The sequence below is a fragment of the Giraffa tippelskirchi genome, chromosome 11 (genome assembly GCF_054371585.1).
Source record: "Giraffa tippelskirchi isolate mGirTip1 chromosome 11, T2T-mGirTip1v1.2.pri, whole genome shotgun sequence".
Taxonomy (NCBI): Eukaryota; Metazoa; Chordata; class Mammalia; order Artiodactyla; family Giraffidae; genus Giraffa; species Giraffa tippelskirchi.
The window spans coordinates 110,590,447-110,607,347 of NC_137285.1; the positions used below are offsets into that span (position 1 = coordinate 110,590,447).

Genomic DNA, 16,901 nt, shown 5'->3' on the forward strand with positions numbered 1-16,901 from the left:
ACCAATTTACTCAAGCATTTAGAAATATTTTAGCAACTACTCAGTTTGTAAGGATTGAATAATCAACAAATCTAGTGCATTTTGTTGTACTTTTGTCTCTATATATAACTTTCAGCACATAGTTTTATCTGAAATATATGTTTTATGTTATCATGGAGTATGGGTATAAATGCTTGTCATTTCACCAAATTTTTGCTAGTTCCAACGATTAAAATGTGAGTGAAATATTTCCAGTAAAGATAAAAAAACATTTTCTGCATTCTCTTTCTCCCTTCCTTCGTCTCTCTTTTCCTTTTGCTCTGTTCTCTGCCTCTCTCTCTACGTATTTCTTACTGGAGTTTTTCAAAGATGCAAGGCAATTATTATGTAAAAAGGTTAATTTCCTAAGCATTATTTCCCATCAATGACCGGCAAAAAAGACTTATCCTTGATGTTTAATCAGTCAAAAAGTCTATCCACATGATAAAATTCTTGTTTGTATCATTATTTGCTTGGCAAGTACTTTCAAGGGGAAAAAAGATCACTAACCTAAGGATTTAAAAATTGGTTTGTTATGGAGAGTTTATGTGGATGGAGTTTTCTTTGAATACAGACTTACTGGAGTTAGTTCTTTCTCTTTCTTACCAGCTCACACAGTTTTATATAAGCTTAAGTGAATGAATTCATTAATAAAAGCAGATTTTCTATTTTTATTTCGCCTTTGGGCTCTTTTATACCTTTGGAAAGCACAAATAAAACAAAACGGTATGTTGGACACTTAATTATTATTTTTACCTTTTTGACCCATCTATAGTAGATAATTAAGCATTAGCATCAATGGGATCCAAGTCTATATCCCTATAACTGTCTACATTAGGCAGACTGTAGATTATTTTTTTCTTAAAGCTATGGCAGCTGGTAACAAGCCTATGACTTCGTTTCAATTATTACCACTGGTGTTCTGAGTTTCACTGACCGCAGTACAGAAGAAATACAGATGCTGTTCTCTTGTGAATGTAATTTTTCTTCCAATTATTATATATATATATATATATATATAGGATCATCAATTAGAATGTGTTAAGGTGAGATTGTTGCACATAATTTGATACCTGATATAGCAAGTATCAAGTGCACATTCATTGAATGGTTGACAACTTTAGAAGATTCTGGGCTTTGTCCCTCGTAGTGGCAGTGTGTGGAAGCCGCTGTTGATTTTGTGACTAGTTACAGAGAATTTTTTCTTGGACTTGAAGTCACAGAATAGATAGCTGCAAGGCAATATCTGGGGGAAAGCTGAGACAGTAAAGCATGGAAAATGTGGGTATAAACTAGAGAGCTGAGTTTCAAAAAACTTTGAGGGTCTGGACCTTTCTGAGGAGAAGATATGGTTGAACAAATGGAAAAAATATCCTTCCCTCCAATTTTACTGCAGTAATTGAGAAGAAGAGACAAAAGGAGAGAAATTAGCGAAATAGGAAATGACTGAAGTAGGAGATTTTTGTAAAATCATAAAATGGATTTGAGGACTGATTTTTCAAGATGTGGAAATATTTGTTTGGATCTGACAATAGTAATTTAAAAGGGGTTCTGTAGTTATTTTCCCCCCTAATTATTTCAGTTTTATTGATTTCAGTTCAGTGCATTCTAAGGACAACAGTAGGAATTTTAGGAAATAGCTACCTCCCTGGGGGGGAAAAAACAGTGAGAACAGTTTTGCTTTATCTGGATAAAGGTTACTATAGATATATATGAAAATAATCATTTATGTATCACACTCTGTATTTTACATAGGAGACCTTTAGAAAGGTCTCATGGTAACCATGACCAAGTAGCTTCCCTATATCTTCTAGGACAAAGAATCACATGAAGTAGGTTTCAATTATGGTATATGATGTTTCTAGTTTTGGACATTGGCAAACTCTTTGAAATCACACTTCTGTAGTGACTTTTAGTGTGATGTATCTTCCTTTCCTTTCTCCTTCTACATCCCTTTCCTCTTTTCCTTTCTTTCCCTCCATCCTTTCTTTCAATTAGAGATAGTTTCTTTTCAATTAGTATGTATGCTGCTTGCCAAGCTGTAAAATAATACCTAGCATGTGTTCCTTAAGCTGTATGCAAGGTCACCTTTTTGATTAAGGACTAAAGAGTCCTCAGTGGGTTTCTTATATGAACTAAGAGCACTCTCATTTATTTTATACAGTTAAAGAAACTGAGGAACTGTTGGAATTAGTTTTACTATTGTGAAGTGATGCTCATTCAAAAGAAATTATAATCTTTATTGACTCAGCAGTTTACTAAACCTGAGGTGAAATTTGTCATATTTTAAGGCATGTTGAGTGTTTGCTCACTAAGAACAAGATCTTAAAGGAATATCATGGTCTAAAAGGAGAACTTTTAAGTTTTCAGAAAGTCTTCCTGCAGTGAGATATTCTGTGCAACCATGTACTTACAACCTGAAGGGAAGTCCTTAGTTGTGTTTTTCTGGCAAGTCTTCCACATAAGATGCATTCATCTCAGTTCTTGATGTGGGTTGTTTCTTGAGAATAGTTTGCTTTAAGGTTAGAGGGGGTTAACTATCCCATGTAACCAAAAGGAAACATTTACAAATTATCTCAAGGATACTAAACAGGAGATGAAATCCAGACATTCCTGGAAGAAAGTTGTGGATTGGTCAAAGTTATGATTATAGAGAGCACTGATAGAATGACAGGTTGTGCGCTGGTTTGCAGTATCTAGACTGAACAGACTGACACTGTCCCCTAGCAGCACCTACCAGTGCTCTAACATTTCCCAGTTTCTCTGTCAAGAGAGGAAGGGGAAGGAATCAAGTGTCTGTATTTGGCAGAGATAAGTTAAAAACAGCCATGTGTTGTTGAACACCTGTGTTTTCTAGGCTTTGGGCAAAGCACTTCTACCTGTTATCTTTAATCCTTTTAACAAATCCCTCAAACCCCTGGTTGTTTTCTCTAAATTCTGATTTATTTTTTACCTTCATAGTCATTATCTTGTTTTTGTATGTTTATTTAATGTTTATAATTTTCTTCACTAAACTATGAGCCCTGTCAGGGCAGATACCATGACTATTTTGTTCAAACTTGTACACCCAGTTTCTAGCACAGTGTGTGACACATACTAAGTTCCTAATAGATATTTGTTGAATAAATAAACAAATGAGCGACAACAACAAAAGATAAGGGAAAGATGGAAGGAATAAAAGGAAGAAAAAGGCAGAGCTGGGATTCAAACACAGTTCATTTGACTTCAGATCACATCTTTTCCCACTCTAGAACATCAGCATGGTTTCACTTCATTTGGAATATTATTCTTGATTATATATCCTTAACTGATAGAATTTCCCTAAGTTCTTAGAGCACTTCAAACCTGTTTACATCTTGTTCTGAGACCTCTTACATCTTACCCTGAGACTGAATGCCATGAAAAATGCTGTCCCATCTTTTTATCATTCTGTTGGAATATTGCAACCATTCTATGCTAATAATTCTCTCCAGAAATATAGGTTTCATATTCTAGATTTTTGGGGTTTTGTTCCTCCTACACAAAGAGAATGCGCTTCTTTCTTTCTCTTCTGAGATTGATCCTTAATTTCGATCCTTGTGCCAGAGTGATTGTTAGTTACATGCCTTGCTGAGTGTTTTGCTTGAGAAGATGTGTGTCACTCTAATCAGAGAAAGCTTGTGGGAGGAGTCAGGCCAACCCAAGGAGCTCCTATTTTGGCAAGTGCTAGGCACTGGGGCTTTGTTTGGTCATTCAGTAGTGACCTCTTTCCACTTAGTTCAGTTTTATTGCTTGAATTTTTCCTTTACAAATATCATTGTCAAGAAGTTTTTTTGTTTAAACATTGGTATTTGCATGACACTATCAACTATTTCCTTTCCTTTTATTCCTAGTGTCATCTTTTAAAAAGCCTTATTATGTCCTTCCATCTGTTTTCCAGGATGGGAGGAAATGTAAGAATGTAGAGAGTAAATGCAATATTCACCTAATCTCTTTACACCTAGTGTGGAAAGGTGTCATTGTAGTTAGGCTTTCAGCTACGCTGTGTAGTCTTGAAAGCATACATTTTTAAGGCTGTATAGATGTGGTTACTTCAAACAGGAATTATGTATCTCCCAAGTATATTGAATGGTATTTAAATCTTGAAGTCAACTTAAAGAGCCCTATATAAATTCCCAAGGAGGGTATAAGAAACAGATTTCTGTGATGTGAAGCTTCTTGGAAGCTCTGACCATCTGAGAATCTATCATTTGAAGCAGTCTGGCCTACTTACAAGTTAGTATCTTAGTAAGGAGTGATCTGAGACATTAGTCTTCACATTAGATGGTATAACAGTGGTCAATGTGACGTGCAAGTTGCCCTCTGAAAACTCTTTAAAGGAGATCAAACCAGTCAATCCTAAAAGAAATCAACCTTGAATATTAACTGGAAGGACTGATGCTGAAGCTGAAGCTCCAGTCCTTTGGCCACCTGATGCGAAGAGCTGACTCGCTGGAAAAGAACCTGTTGCTGGGAAAGACTGAGGGCAGGAGGAGAAGGGGGCAACAGAGGATGAGATGGTTGGATGGCATCATGGACTCAATGGACATGAGTTTGAGAAAACTCCAGGAGATAGTACTCTTGCCTGGAAAATCCCATGGACAGAGGAGCCTGGTAGGCTGCAGTCCATGGGATCGCGAAGAGTCGGACCTGATGGAGCAACTTCACTTTCACTTTTCCTTTCATGTATTGGAGAAGGAAATGGCAACCCACTCCAGTATTCTTGCCTGGAGAATCCCAGGGACAGGGGAGCCTGGTGGGCTGCCGTCTCTGGGGTCGCACAGAGTTGGACACGACTGAAGCGACTTAGCAGCAGCAGCAGCCAGGAGATAGTGAAGTGCAGGAAGCCTGGTGTGCTGCAGTTCATGGGGCTGCAAAGAATTAGACACGACTGAGTAACTGAATAGCAACAAATCTGTTTTGCAGTTATGGTAAATCCTTTTCTTGGTAGCAAATATTTTCTTCCAAGGAGAGTGTTTAGCTTCTGTTGGAAATTAATTCAACTCCATAAATATATACTGGGTACTGAGTGTATTCAAAACAGAACATTAGATGCTGCATTGGAAACAAATGCAACTGTATGGAGTTTCTGCCATCAAGAACCTTAGAATCTATACATAATTACTGAACTTTCTTATTCTTTTTTGTGTCCTTGTGTCTAACTCAGTGTGTGGCTCAAAGGAGGGATTGATAAATGTTAAGTAAGTTGCATTGATTATTGCAGAGGAGACAAACAGAGGAGATATGTTATTCTCTATGCCTAAATAAAAAATAATTGTTCTCTAGGGAGTTCGAAAGAATTAAAGATAATCCCCTTAAGAAGAAGGACCTTAATTTAGGGAGCAGACTTTCTGATGTTCTTTGAATGTTGAATAGAATTTTATCAGTGGAGTAGGAGATGAAGAGACAGGTGCATCTTGGTAGTGAGAGAACTAACACAAACTTGGGTAGCGGATAGATGGAAGGAAACAGGGAATTATGGGATACGGAATAATGAGAAGTCCAGTTTGACTGAGGTATAGGGTATGCATAAGCTCGAAAATTTAGTGTGATTATATCATTGTGGCACATAATGGTAAGCTAAGGCATTTGGTAGATTTGAGAGAGCTATCAATCCAAATAGCTGAGAGGTATGGCAAGAGCTTTGCTTTTGAGAAGTTAGTTCAGCCAGCAGTTTGTAGAGTTGATTAAAGGGGAAAAAAAAGACTTGAGGGAAACACCTTGTAAGATAGTTCAAGCAGGATGTAGGAGGTTTAAACAAGAGTAGGTATTTTGAGAACAGAATGTTAGAAAGAAGAGACTTTGTTAATGTGGTGTTAGTAAGACGGCTGGATTGTATCTGATGGGGAGCATGAGGAAAAGAAAGGAGTCAAAATTACTCATTGCTTTTCCCTGTTCCCTGTTCTCAGCACTGAATTTTTGAAAAGGCAGAGGGAAAATATCATGCTAATGATCTCTTGTCAATGCTCAAATCCCTTGCATCTTACTGGTTATATCCTCACTGAAAATTGAGGATACTTTTTCTTCCCGTGGAGGCCTGGAAGGAAGATGTGTTTTTAAATGAATGAGAATATACTTAAAGATAAAATCACTTGAAAATTTAAAGGCATAGCCTAAACATAAAAGATGTTAATACTAGGAGGTCAAGTGTACGGGCAGGGCCTTGTTGATTTCAGGGACATAAAGTAGAACTTGGCTACCATGAGTGAGAAGAGTGAAGATACTGCGAATTATGGCATTCCTATCAGGTGGCTTTCACATGGGGATTAGTACATGACATCTGTGAGGAATAAAACAGGTGTGCACAGAGTCTGGTTACTTTTAAAACTCTCTCAGATAAAATGACGGAGAAGGCAATGGCACCCCACTCCAGTACTCTTGCCTGGAAAATCCCATGGACGGAGGAGCCTGGTAGGCTACAGTCCATGGGGTCGCTAAGAGTCGGACACGACTGAGCGACTTCACTTTCACTTTTCCCTTTCATGCACTGGAGAAGGAACTGGCAACCCACTCCAGTATTCTTGCCTGGAGAATCCCAGGGACGGCAGAGCCTGGTGGGCTGCCGTCTATGGGGTCGCACAGAATCAGACACGACTGAAGCGACTTAGCAGCAGCAGCAGCAGATAAAATGATGACTACGACTCCCTTGTTATATTGCTACATTCTGTCCTCCACAGAAGGTATAGTCAAAGGAAATATTATGCTTTGGGTATAGGTCCTTTTTACTTGTCTCTTTCAAGGGAAAAGGAAATAGTGTAGGAAAATACATTCATGACTAAGAAAAGACACTGAAGTAAGATTTTTAAAATAAACTTTTTCAAGAAAATGAAATAAAGTCAAGTTGACTTTGAGAAGGATTCTTATCATTCTCATTACCTACCCCATCATTCAGACTAACACTGCTGCTGCTGCTGCTAAGTTGCTTCAGTCTTGTCCAACTCTGTACGACTCCATAGACGGCAGCCCACCAGGCTCCCCTGTCCCTGGGTTTCTCCAGGCAAGAACACTGGAGTGGGTTGCCATTTCCTTCTCCAATGAATGAAAGTGAAAAGTGAAAGTGAAGTCACTCATTAGTGTCCAACTGTAGCCTACCAGGCTCCTCCGTCCATGGGATTTTCCAGGCAAAAGTACTGGAGTGGGGTGCCAATTGCCTTCTCTGCAGACTAACACTAACAGGCATTAATTCATTTATTCATTCACTCAATAAGAATATGAATTCAGGACCCTTCTGGACATGAGGTGGAATTTAAAATGGTGAATGAAGAGCTAGTCATCAGGAATTTATAATCTATTATAGGAAGAGATGAAATATACATATATATATATATATATAAAAGGAAAAAAGTAACTGTTACAAAACCTAGTAATTCCTCTCTAGGAGATGTTTTGCCCAGTATTTCTCCTGGGAGAACTGAAGGAGTTGTTCTTCTCCGTGCAAATGCATTCAGCTGTATGAACTGTATGTACCTTAGCCTGCTGACACACCGAGCCCCTTGCCAGTTTGTCATCAAAGGGCACTCTTTCATAGCCTGTGTATGACTTAAGTTTCTGTCTCACTTGTACCTATCAAGCTGTTCATTTTATGTATTGCCTAATAGGTTTCAGTGAAATGCTTTTTGAATGAATTACAGAAACACCCTCTTACATTCTATCAATTGAGATATTTTGGGTTAAAAATCTTAAAAATTTATGTATCCTATGGGAAAGTTAAAGTCTGTTACTTTTCCACATCTTAAGCTTTTTATATGTCTTCATATTGTAAAACTCCAAAACAACTTTTGAGTGCCTTCTGTGAATCAGAACTGTAGTAGATACTATGTATTAGTTTAAAAATATACCGTGTGGAATTCCTGCTACCCCTGGATACTGCTGTGTACTAGCTGTGATCTTAGGCAAATCATGTAACCTCTTGGAACCTTAGCATACTCATCTGTAAAGTGAGAATATTACCTACTGCATGTTTTTTTTTAAACAGTTTTATTTAGATATAATTGGCATATAATAAACTTCATATATTTAGAGTATAATTTGATGTTTTGATATATGTATACACCAGTCAAGTCATTTCCACAGTCAAGATAATTTACATATACATAATCCTAATGGTTTCTTAATGCCCCTTCAGAGTCCCTTATTCTACCCCTCCTTGATCTGTTTTCAGCCTCATCCCTAGGCAATCAATTCTTCGGCACTCAGCTTTCTTTATACTCCAACTCTCACATCCATACATGACCACTGGAAAAACCATAGCCTTGATTAGATGGACCTTTGTTGGCAAAGTAATGTCTCTGCTTTTTAATATGCTGTCTAGGTTGGTCATAAAGAAAGCTGAGTGCCAAAGAATTGATGCTTTTGAACTGTGGTGTTGGAGAAGACTCTTGAGAGTCCCTTGGACTGCAAGGAGATCCAACCAGTCCATCCTAAAGGAGATCAGTCCTGGGTGTTCATTGGAAGGACTGATGTTGAAGCTGAAACGCCAATACTTTGGCCACCTGATGCGAAGAACTGACTCATTTAAAAAGACCCTGATGCTGGGAAAGATTGAGGGCAGGAGGAGAAGGGGACGACAGAGGATGAGATGGCTGGGTGGCATCATCAACTCGATGGACATGGGTTTGTGTAGACTCCGGGAGTTGGTGATGGACAGGGAGGCCTGGTGTGCTGCGGTTCATGGGATCGCAAAGAGTCGGACACAACTGAGTGACTGAACTGACTGACTGACTAGGCAATCACTGGTCTGTTGCCATGATAGATTGCATTAAAAGTTTTGTTTTATGTAAGTGGAATCATATGTTATATACAATTTTTTGGTCTAGTTTCTTTCATTCAGCATGATTATTTTGAGATTCACTCATGTGCATGTCAATAACTTATTTTTAAAATTGAGGATTAGTATTTCGTTGTAAGTAGATACCACAATTTGATTATCCATTTAGGTTCTTTCTAGTTTTTGACCCTTACAAATGAAGCTGCTTTGAACATTTGTCTTTAGGTAGACATGTTTCTTCATTTCTTTTGGGTAAATACCAAAGAATGGAATGACTAGGTTACATAGGTGCATGTTTAACTTTATAAGAACTGCTGATTTTTCCAAAGTGGTTTACCATTTGACATTCCTACTAGCAATGTGTAAGAGTTCCAGCTGTCCCACATTCTTAACACTTTGTATGTTTAGTCTTCAGTTTTAGCTATTCAAGTGGTTTGTAGTAGGTGATTCACTGTGATTTTAATTTTTATTTTCCTAATGGCAGATGATGCTCAACATCTTCACGTGCCTTTTTGTCATCCATGTATCTACTTTACTGAAGTGTCTTTTAAATCTTTTGCTGTTCTTTTCTTTTTTTAAATTGGGATTGTCTTTTTTTATTGAGTTGTAATAGCTTTTTAATTTTTTAAAAAATATGAGGTATTTGTCAGATACATGTTTTGTGTATATTTTTTACTGGTCTGTGGCCTGCCTCTTAAGTGTCTCTTGAAGAGCCAGTGTTTTAAATTTTGATAAAGTCCAATTATTGCTTCTCTTTTGTATTTCATACTTTCTGTGTCACATTTGAGAAATTTTTGCAAAACCCAAGGTTGCTAAGATTTTTTTTCTAAGCATTTCATTAGAAGTTTTATAGTTTTAGATTTTAATTTAGGTCTATGATTTGTTTTGAGTTTATTTTTGTAATAGGGTGAGATGCGATTTCAGGTTTATATTTTTGCTTATGGCTATCCAAGTTTTCTAGTGCCATTGTCTGAAAAAGTTTTCTTTTTCCCCATTAAATTGCCTTGGCACTTTTGTTGAAAATATATTGACCATACATGTAGAGGTTTATTTCTGGAGTCTCTACTCTGTTCCATTGATCTATTTGTCTGTTTTTTTATGCTATTATCTTGATTACTTGATTGCTGTAGCCTCATAGAATGAGATGGGAAGTGTTACCTTCTATTCAGTTTTCTGGAAGAGTTTGTGTACAATAGGTATTATTATTTTTTAAATACGTGAAAGACTTCACTAACGAAACCATCTGGGCTTGGAGTTTTCTTTCTGGGAAGCTTTTTAACTACAAATTCAATTTTTAAAAATAGATATAGGGCTATTTAGGTTATCTGTCTCATCTAAGTTATGCACTTTATGAATATATAGTGATGTTAGCTCTCATTTATGATAGGAGAATGTAAATATAACAGCAAACATAATATTGCTTTCCTGTCTTCTATTTTGTTGATTTCTGTTTCTGGTCTTATTATTTCATTTTTTTCTTCATATTTTAGGTTTCAGTTGGTCTTATTTTTCTAGTTTCTTAAGGTAAAAGCTGAGATCACTGATTTGAGACCCCCCCTTTTTCAATATGGGTTTTAGTGCTATGAAATTTATTTCTAAGTAACGCTTTAGCCGTGTTTCATAAATTTTAATATGTGCTATTTACATTTTTATTCTATTCAAAAGACTTTCTAGTTTCCCTTTTGATTTCTTCTTTGATTTCTGTGTCATTTAGAAGTGTTATTTTCTAATATTTTTATATTTTCCAGCTGTCTTTCTGTTGCTGAATTCCTAGTTTTTTTGTTGGTTGGCAAATTCTATTAATGTAAAGTAGATAAAGCTGGTTGTAAGTGTTGCCCCAGTCTTCAATATCCTTACTGATTTTTTTGGTTTATGTGTTCTATCATTAATGCAGGGAGAGAGATTCTGAGAACTCTGATGAAACTTCTTCCTGACATTTTATTAGTTTTTCTTCCTTGTATTTTGAAGCTCTATTAGGTGGATACACTTTTAGAGTCATTATGGCCTCCTAATGAATATACTCCATTATCATTGTATAAGAATCCCTTTATCCATAGTAATATTCTTTGCTTTGAAATACGCTTTGTCTTATAGCCACAGCAGCTTTCTTTTTATTAGTGGTAACATGGGATGTATTTTCCATTCTTTTACTTTTATAATATTGTGTCTTCATTTAAAAAATGGATTTTGTATAGCCTCAATGCAGTTGAGTCTTGCTTTTTATCCAGTATGACAATCTCTCCCTTTTAATTTGGGTGTTTATTTACATTTAATGTGACTATTGACATGGTTGAGTTTAAGTATAAGATATACCTTTGTTTCTTATTTGTGCCACCTGTCATCATCACCTTTCCCCCTTTTCTTGTTTTTTTTTTTTTAATTTATTAAAAATTTTAAATTTCATTTAAAATCCCTTATTGGCTTATTAATTCCATTTTGTTTTGTGTTATTGTATTTTAGTAGTTGCTTTAGTATTTATAGCAATCCTATACAACTTATCACAGTCTTACCTCAAGTAATATCTCACAGGACACACAGGATGAGAATCTTGTAATAGCATACTTCCATTTTTCCTTCCTAGCCTCTGTGCAACTATTACATTTGATTTTAGTCAAAAGGCTAAGAAAAGATTTCTCTGTGCAATCATTGTCTTACGTATTACTTCTACATATGTTATAAATCTAAAGATAGTTATTTTTGTTTTGAATAGTCAATATTTTAAAGATATTAAAAAAATAAAGTCTTTCGTATTTACCCAGATGTTTACCACATTGTGTTCTTTTTTTTCTTTGCGTAGATTCAGATTTCTGTCAATTACCTTCTGCTTGAAAGACCTCTTTAATATTTCGTGTAGGATATGTCTGCTGGTGAGATGGTGAATTTTTATCACCTTTTATATTCATGAAAAGCCTTTATTTTGCTAACTATAGACTATTAGATTAACTTTTTGTGGTTCAATACTTTAAAAATATTGATCCATTTTCTTTTAGCTTATACTATTTTCAAAATGCTGTCTGCTGAGATTTTTATGATGTTTCTGTGTGTACGGTGTGTCATTTCCTCTGGCTGCTTCTCAGATTTTCTCTTTATCATTGATTGTAAGCAACATTATTACTATGTGCCTTAGTGTAGTTTTCTTAATATTTGTTGAGCTTGGATTTTTCGAGATTCTGGTATTTGTAGGTTTGTTGTTTTTGTCACATCTGAAAAATTTTCGGCCATTATTACTTCAGAACTTTTAATTCACTCCTGTTCTCTGTGGAATCCAATTACACATGTTTTAGGAGGCTTGAGGTTGTTCTTCAGTTCACTGATTCTGTTCACATTTTTTTTTTCACCTTGAATTCAGTTTCATTTTAGATTGTTTCTGTAGATAAGTCTTGAAGTTCGCTTGTCTTTGTCCTTCAGTGTTGAATCTGCTTTTAATTCTACTCCCATGATTTTTCATCCCAGACATTGTATTTCTTTTATATCTAGAAGTTACAGTTGAGTCTTTATTATATATTCAAGATCTCTACTTAGTATGTTTAGTATTTATTTTAGCTTCATGTACAAATAAGATGCAACTAATAACTATTTTAATATCTGTATACTAATTCTATCATCTGTGTCATTTCTGGATAAATTTCAATTCATTGCTTTTTCTCTTCATAATGAGTTGTATTTTTCTGCTTCTTTTCATACTGATGATATTTTAATGGATGCCAGAAATTGTGTAAATTTTACCTTGTCAAGTCCTGAATCTTTCAGTATTTCTATAAATATTTTTGTATTTTTTTCTGGTATGTAGTTAATACACTTGGAAACAGTTTCATCCTTTCAGTACTTGCTTATAATCACTGTCAGTTGGAACCAGTGCCTTCTTTAGTGTAGGGCTAAGTTTCTACAATGCTGAGGCAATACTCTTTGAGCTCTGGGGATTGATTATATATTTTTCTAGCCTTGGTTGGTTTCCTCACACATGTGTGCTTATCAGTAATTGTGAGGGATTCTGTTCCAGACCTCTGGAAGTCTGTGTGCAGGCCCCTCTCCTCTTTTGCTGCTGCTACTCTGCCTTATCAACTATATCCACCTTGGCCTCGCTAGACTCCCAGCTTCATTTTCTTAGACCATTGGGCTCTGCCTCTGTATACTGCAGTTAGTAATTTCTTTCTTGAGGCAGTAACCTGGGGCAACTGTAGGGAAGACCTCATTTGTTTTTCCTTTCTCAGGAATCACTGTTCTTCATTGCTTGATGCCTAGTTTCTGAAAACTGTCGTTTTTATGTATTTCATCCAGTTTTTTTTTCTAGTTGTTTAACCCAGAAGGGTAAATCTAGTCCCTTTTAGTCCATCTTTGTCAGGGACAGAAGCCTCCACATATGTGAATGAATATATGATATATATTAAACATTCAGTATATTGAGTGCTTCACACATAAAAAGTACTCAGTAATTGATCATTACTATTGTCATTTCTCCACCTGCATCCTGTTCAATAATGAAACTTAACTTTATATACCACCTTCTCTATGAAGCCTTCCAGATGAATGTTACTCTTTATTCTTTGTACTCATATCACTTTTTAAATATACTTTCATTATGACATGGATCTACATTATAAATTTTGGTTTACTTATTTGTAGTTTGTTGTAGATTTTAAGTTCTTAGACAAATGAGGTCTATCTTATTTACCTATTCTTAGTTTCCAGCATATAGTAAATGCTTAGCTTTTGTTGCATAAATGAATCATTGAGAGTATCTTACATCTTCTAGGAAATATTTAAGAGTAGAATTCTTGATTAGGAAGGAAAGAGAAGGAAGGTTGATTAGGAAGGTTTAGTGGTATGAGAACATTTGAGCAGAATGAAAGTGGAGAGTTCCAGAGAGCAGCATGAAAGCAAAAGGTGGCTGGTTGAAGCTGATGATATGTAATAATGATAATGATAATAACACTAGTAAATACTTCTACTACTAAAGTTATTATGAAGGTGAGAGAGGCTAGAGGAATATAGAATGGAGAGTAAGAGAGTTTTATTATAGTGTGTCAATGAAACCATTTTGTGAAACCTTAAGCACCTTGCTGAATATAGACAATAACACTGGTAGCATTACATAAATATGTATTGTGTGAATCAGTATAACTTGAATTGTTATAATAGAGGCTTTTAAACAAAGTGCTGAGAGAACACTATACTTTTTGAAATAAGTGGACCTTGGAAGGAGGTGGTAGGAATAGATTAACTGAGAAACAAAAAGAAATCTTAGATAGTACAGAACAGCAAAAATACAAAAAATACTATGGGCAATAAATAACCATAATAGAAGGAACAAATGGACCTTGGAGCTGGGTTCACTAGGGCTTCACTCTTATCTCTGCCACTTGGTGTAATTCTGTAAAATTGCTTAGCTTATCTGAGACTCAGTTCCTTCATCTGTAAAATGGGTGTGGTTGTTGGGAAGATTATATGATGCATAGAATAAATTTATTTTATGTCTGGCAGATAGTGGGTCCGATAACTATTAGTTTCTTCTTTTTAGACTTTCTATATCTTCTGATGAGGAAAGAGAAATGCTTCAAGAAGGACTTTGTGACCCCTCATCACTTTGTATAAGAGCCCAGGTATAATATATAATTTATGAGTATAACTAATGTTCCCATTTATTTCCTATTTCCATGGCAAATGAGGATTGAATTGTATTTTTGTGGTCTAATCTTAAGACCTTAGGTAACTTTAACACCTAGTTTCTTTGCATCTTCTAGTTTTAACTTATGTTTATAACTATTGGAATTATTGGCTAACTTTACATACAAATGAAACAATTTTACAACCACAGTTCAATATTTTTCAGAAATGTTTCTATTTATAGGGAATATATCTACTGAATGAAAGATTGGAAAGATGACTATTAGAAATTCTAAAGTTTGCCAAGTCTGGAAACCGCTTGTATTCTTTTAAATTATTTGTTTTAAGAATAAAATCAGTTGTCAATTTCCCATTATGGAAATCATATAATGTAAGGTACAGAGTAAAGTTTAGAAACTTTTGACTTTTAAAAAATAATCATACTTTAAATCTCCAATTGGTTTATAAAAGACCATTATTAATGTGCACTTATAAAAATTTTTGGATACATGGATTTTAAAAGGAGTTTTAGAATAACTAAAACAGAGTAACCTTTTTTTTTTTCCACTGAAGGAAAAATTCTGGACTCTTCTAGTTAGCTAACTCCATGCTTGGTTAAGAGAGCTAAAGAATTTGCAGTCAGTAGAATAAAAATTGATAAGCTGTAGTAGTCTTGGAGTCAATTTTCAGCACTGTTTTTGGCTGTTGAACACTTGCATTGACATATACTACTCATAGGTATAGTGCATAATGCTGCTAATCCTTCCAAATGAAGAACCACCTTTAATCATCTACCTGGTATCTCAAGTTCTGGGTGCTGAGTTGGCAAGGATCTGGCATGTGGTGGCACCTGACTTCATCTGCTGTTTTCACTATAGACTAGTTCTTGCATTTATGAGTCTTAGTCTGGCCTTGATGACAGTTTGCGTGGTTGAAAGTGACCTTAGTTTTAGTTTAAGACATGTTGCCTCCAGGATACTTGTAAATATGTTGAGAGGCTGAGTTTTGATGAATGTCACAAAACTCCTCAACAGGGCATGAACTGAAACCAAGGACCCGACAATATTAATAATTCAACATTTGGCAGTATTGTGGATATTAATGCATTCGTAGTTCATCTTGGCAAACCTGGGCCCAATCACATGTGAAAATGAGTTTAGTCATCTAATTTTAGTTTCTGGTGAGTATTTTTATACTTTTTTCAAACTATGGATGAAATGAAGAAAATAATCACTTTGTAGTGAGGTTCATAGCTATGAACACATAACTATGTGTTGTGAAATAAAAGAAAATGTTTTACAATAAATTGCCATCTTGATTTAAAGAAATAATGGTTAAGAATTCTTATAGTGCATTAAGGCTGATTTGTGATATTTTAAATCGCCCGTTTATTCATAATTTGAATGTAAAGTACCTATTTTGGTATTTCAGCTAAACATATAACTCCTAACTTTAAATCACCGGTAAATTTATGTAATCTATGTTGGTAAACTGTATAAAGCATTTATAATAAAACTTAAAACGTTCTAATAATAAGTATATATAATAGCTAAATATATTCAGTATTTTACAAATATTGCTTTCATGGGTAAATAAAAGTATCTTCTTGCATTAAAATGCCACAGTAATGACACAATTCCATTTAATTATTAGTAACTCTAGGACACACCTCATAATTTGTGGGCCCTAGAAATAACATGGCAGTGACTGGAGTGGAAAGATCTTGCTCCTTAAAATTTGGTGACTTGTTGAGCTGTTTAAATAAGCTATGTCCTTCTGGCACATATCCAGATACATTTTATGATCACAAAAGAATTATTTTTAGATCTCTAACATAGCATCTTTTAGGCTAGTATTACCACTTTGTTGTAAATTTTCTTCTTTTAAAGGGTATAAATGAAGAATTTAAATTTTTATGTGAAGAAAAATGATATTATTTGGCCTTTGAAGTATTTGGGTCTGTATTTCTACCTAGAAATTCTTACTGTTATATTCAAATTGAGCTGCAAAGGGAAAAAGCTTATAAATTAAAAAAAAAACTTTTTGTGGTGATAAAACGTGATTTATATTACTTGGTGAAAGACATCAACTTAACACTGGAAGCAAATAAACAAATCAAATGGATACTATTTTATTTTGATTGCTTATATGCTTTTAATAAATTTCAAAATAGTCAGACTTACGTCTCAATATTGTATTTTCATTCACATATATCTTCAAATGGGCAATTATGTCCACATGATAAATATGTGGGGTTAATAATGATAATTTGCTACCTGTGTCATGAAACAGCTCCTTTTGATCCTTATGTAAAAAATTCCATAGTTTTCTTGGTATATATTTTGAGTATGATAAATCTGAATTAAAAGGAAAAAAAAATAACACTATAAAAATCTCATCTTGCCAAGAAGTGAATTATACATAAGGTCTGAAAATAAGTAGAAGAGAATTAGAGGTGCATTTTAGATAGCAGACTGGATCCATTCAAATAATT

The 16,901-nt window shown here is 35.0% G+C and overlaps 1 protein-coding gene and 1 long non-coding RNA gene across 11 annotated transcripts in view; one reads left to right on the plus strand and one right to left on the minus strand.

Moving 5' to 3' along the window:
- Nucleotides 1-16,901, plus strand: part of SOX6 (SRY-box transcription factor 6) — a 671,664-nt gene that overhangs the window by 144,826 nt on the left and 509,937 nt on the right. Inside the window, exons 3-4 of one of the 9 annotated variants that reach the window (XM_081541518.1) lie at nt 14,322-14,403; nt 15,442-15,587. The exons of the other annotated variants lie outside the window; for them this stretch is intronic. The gene's annotated coding sequence lies outside the window, so the exon portion shown is untranslated. The remainder of the gene's footprint in view (nt 1-14,321; nt 14,404-15,441; nt 15,588-16,901) is intronic. 9 annotated transcript variants of the gene reach the window in all.
- The window catches only part of LOC145526256 (uncharacterized), a 92,965-nt gene that overhangs the window by 24,913 nt on the left and 51,151 nt on the right, over nt 1-16,901 (minus strand). The window contains exon 4 of one of the 2 annotated variants that reach the window (XR_014068802.1): nt 16,684-16,764. This is a non-coding gene — a long non-coding RNA (uncharacterized LOC145526256). Of the gene's footprint in view, nt 1-16,536; nt 16,765-16,901 lie in introns of those variants that run through there. The other variant, XR_014068803.1, reaches the window with a different exon arrangement.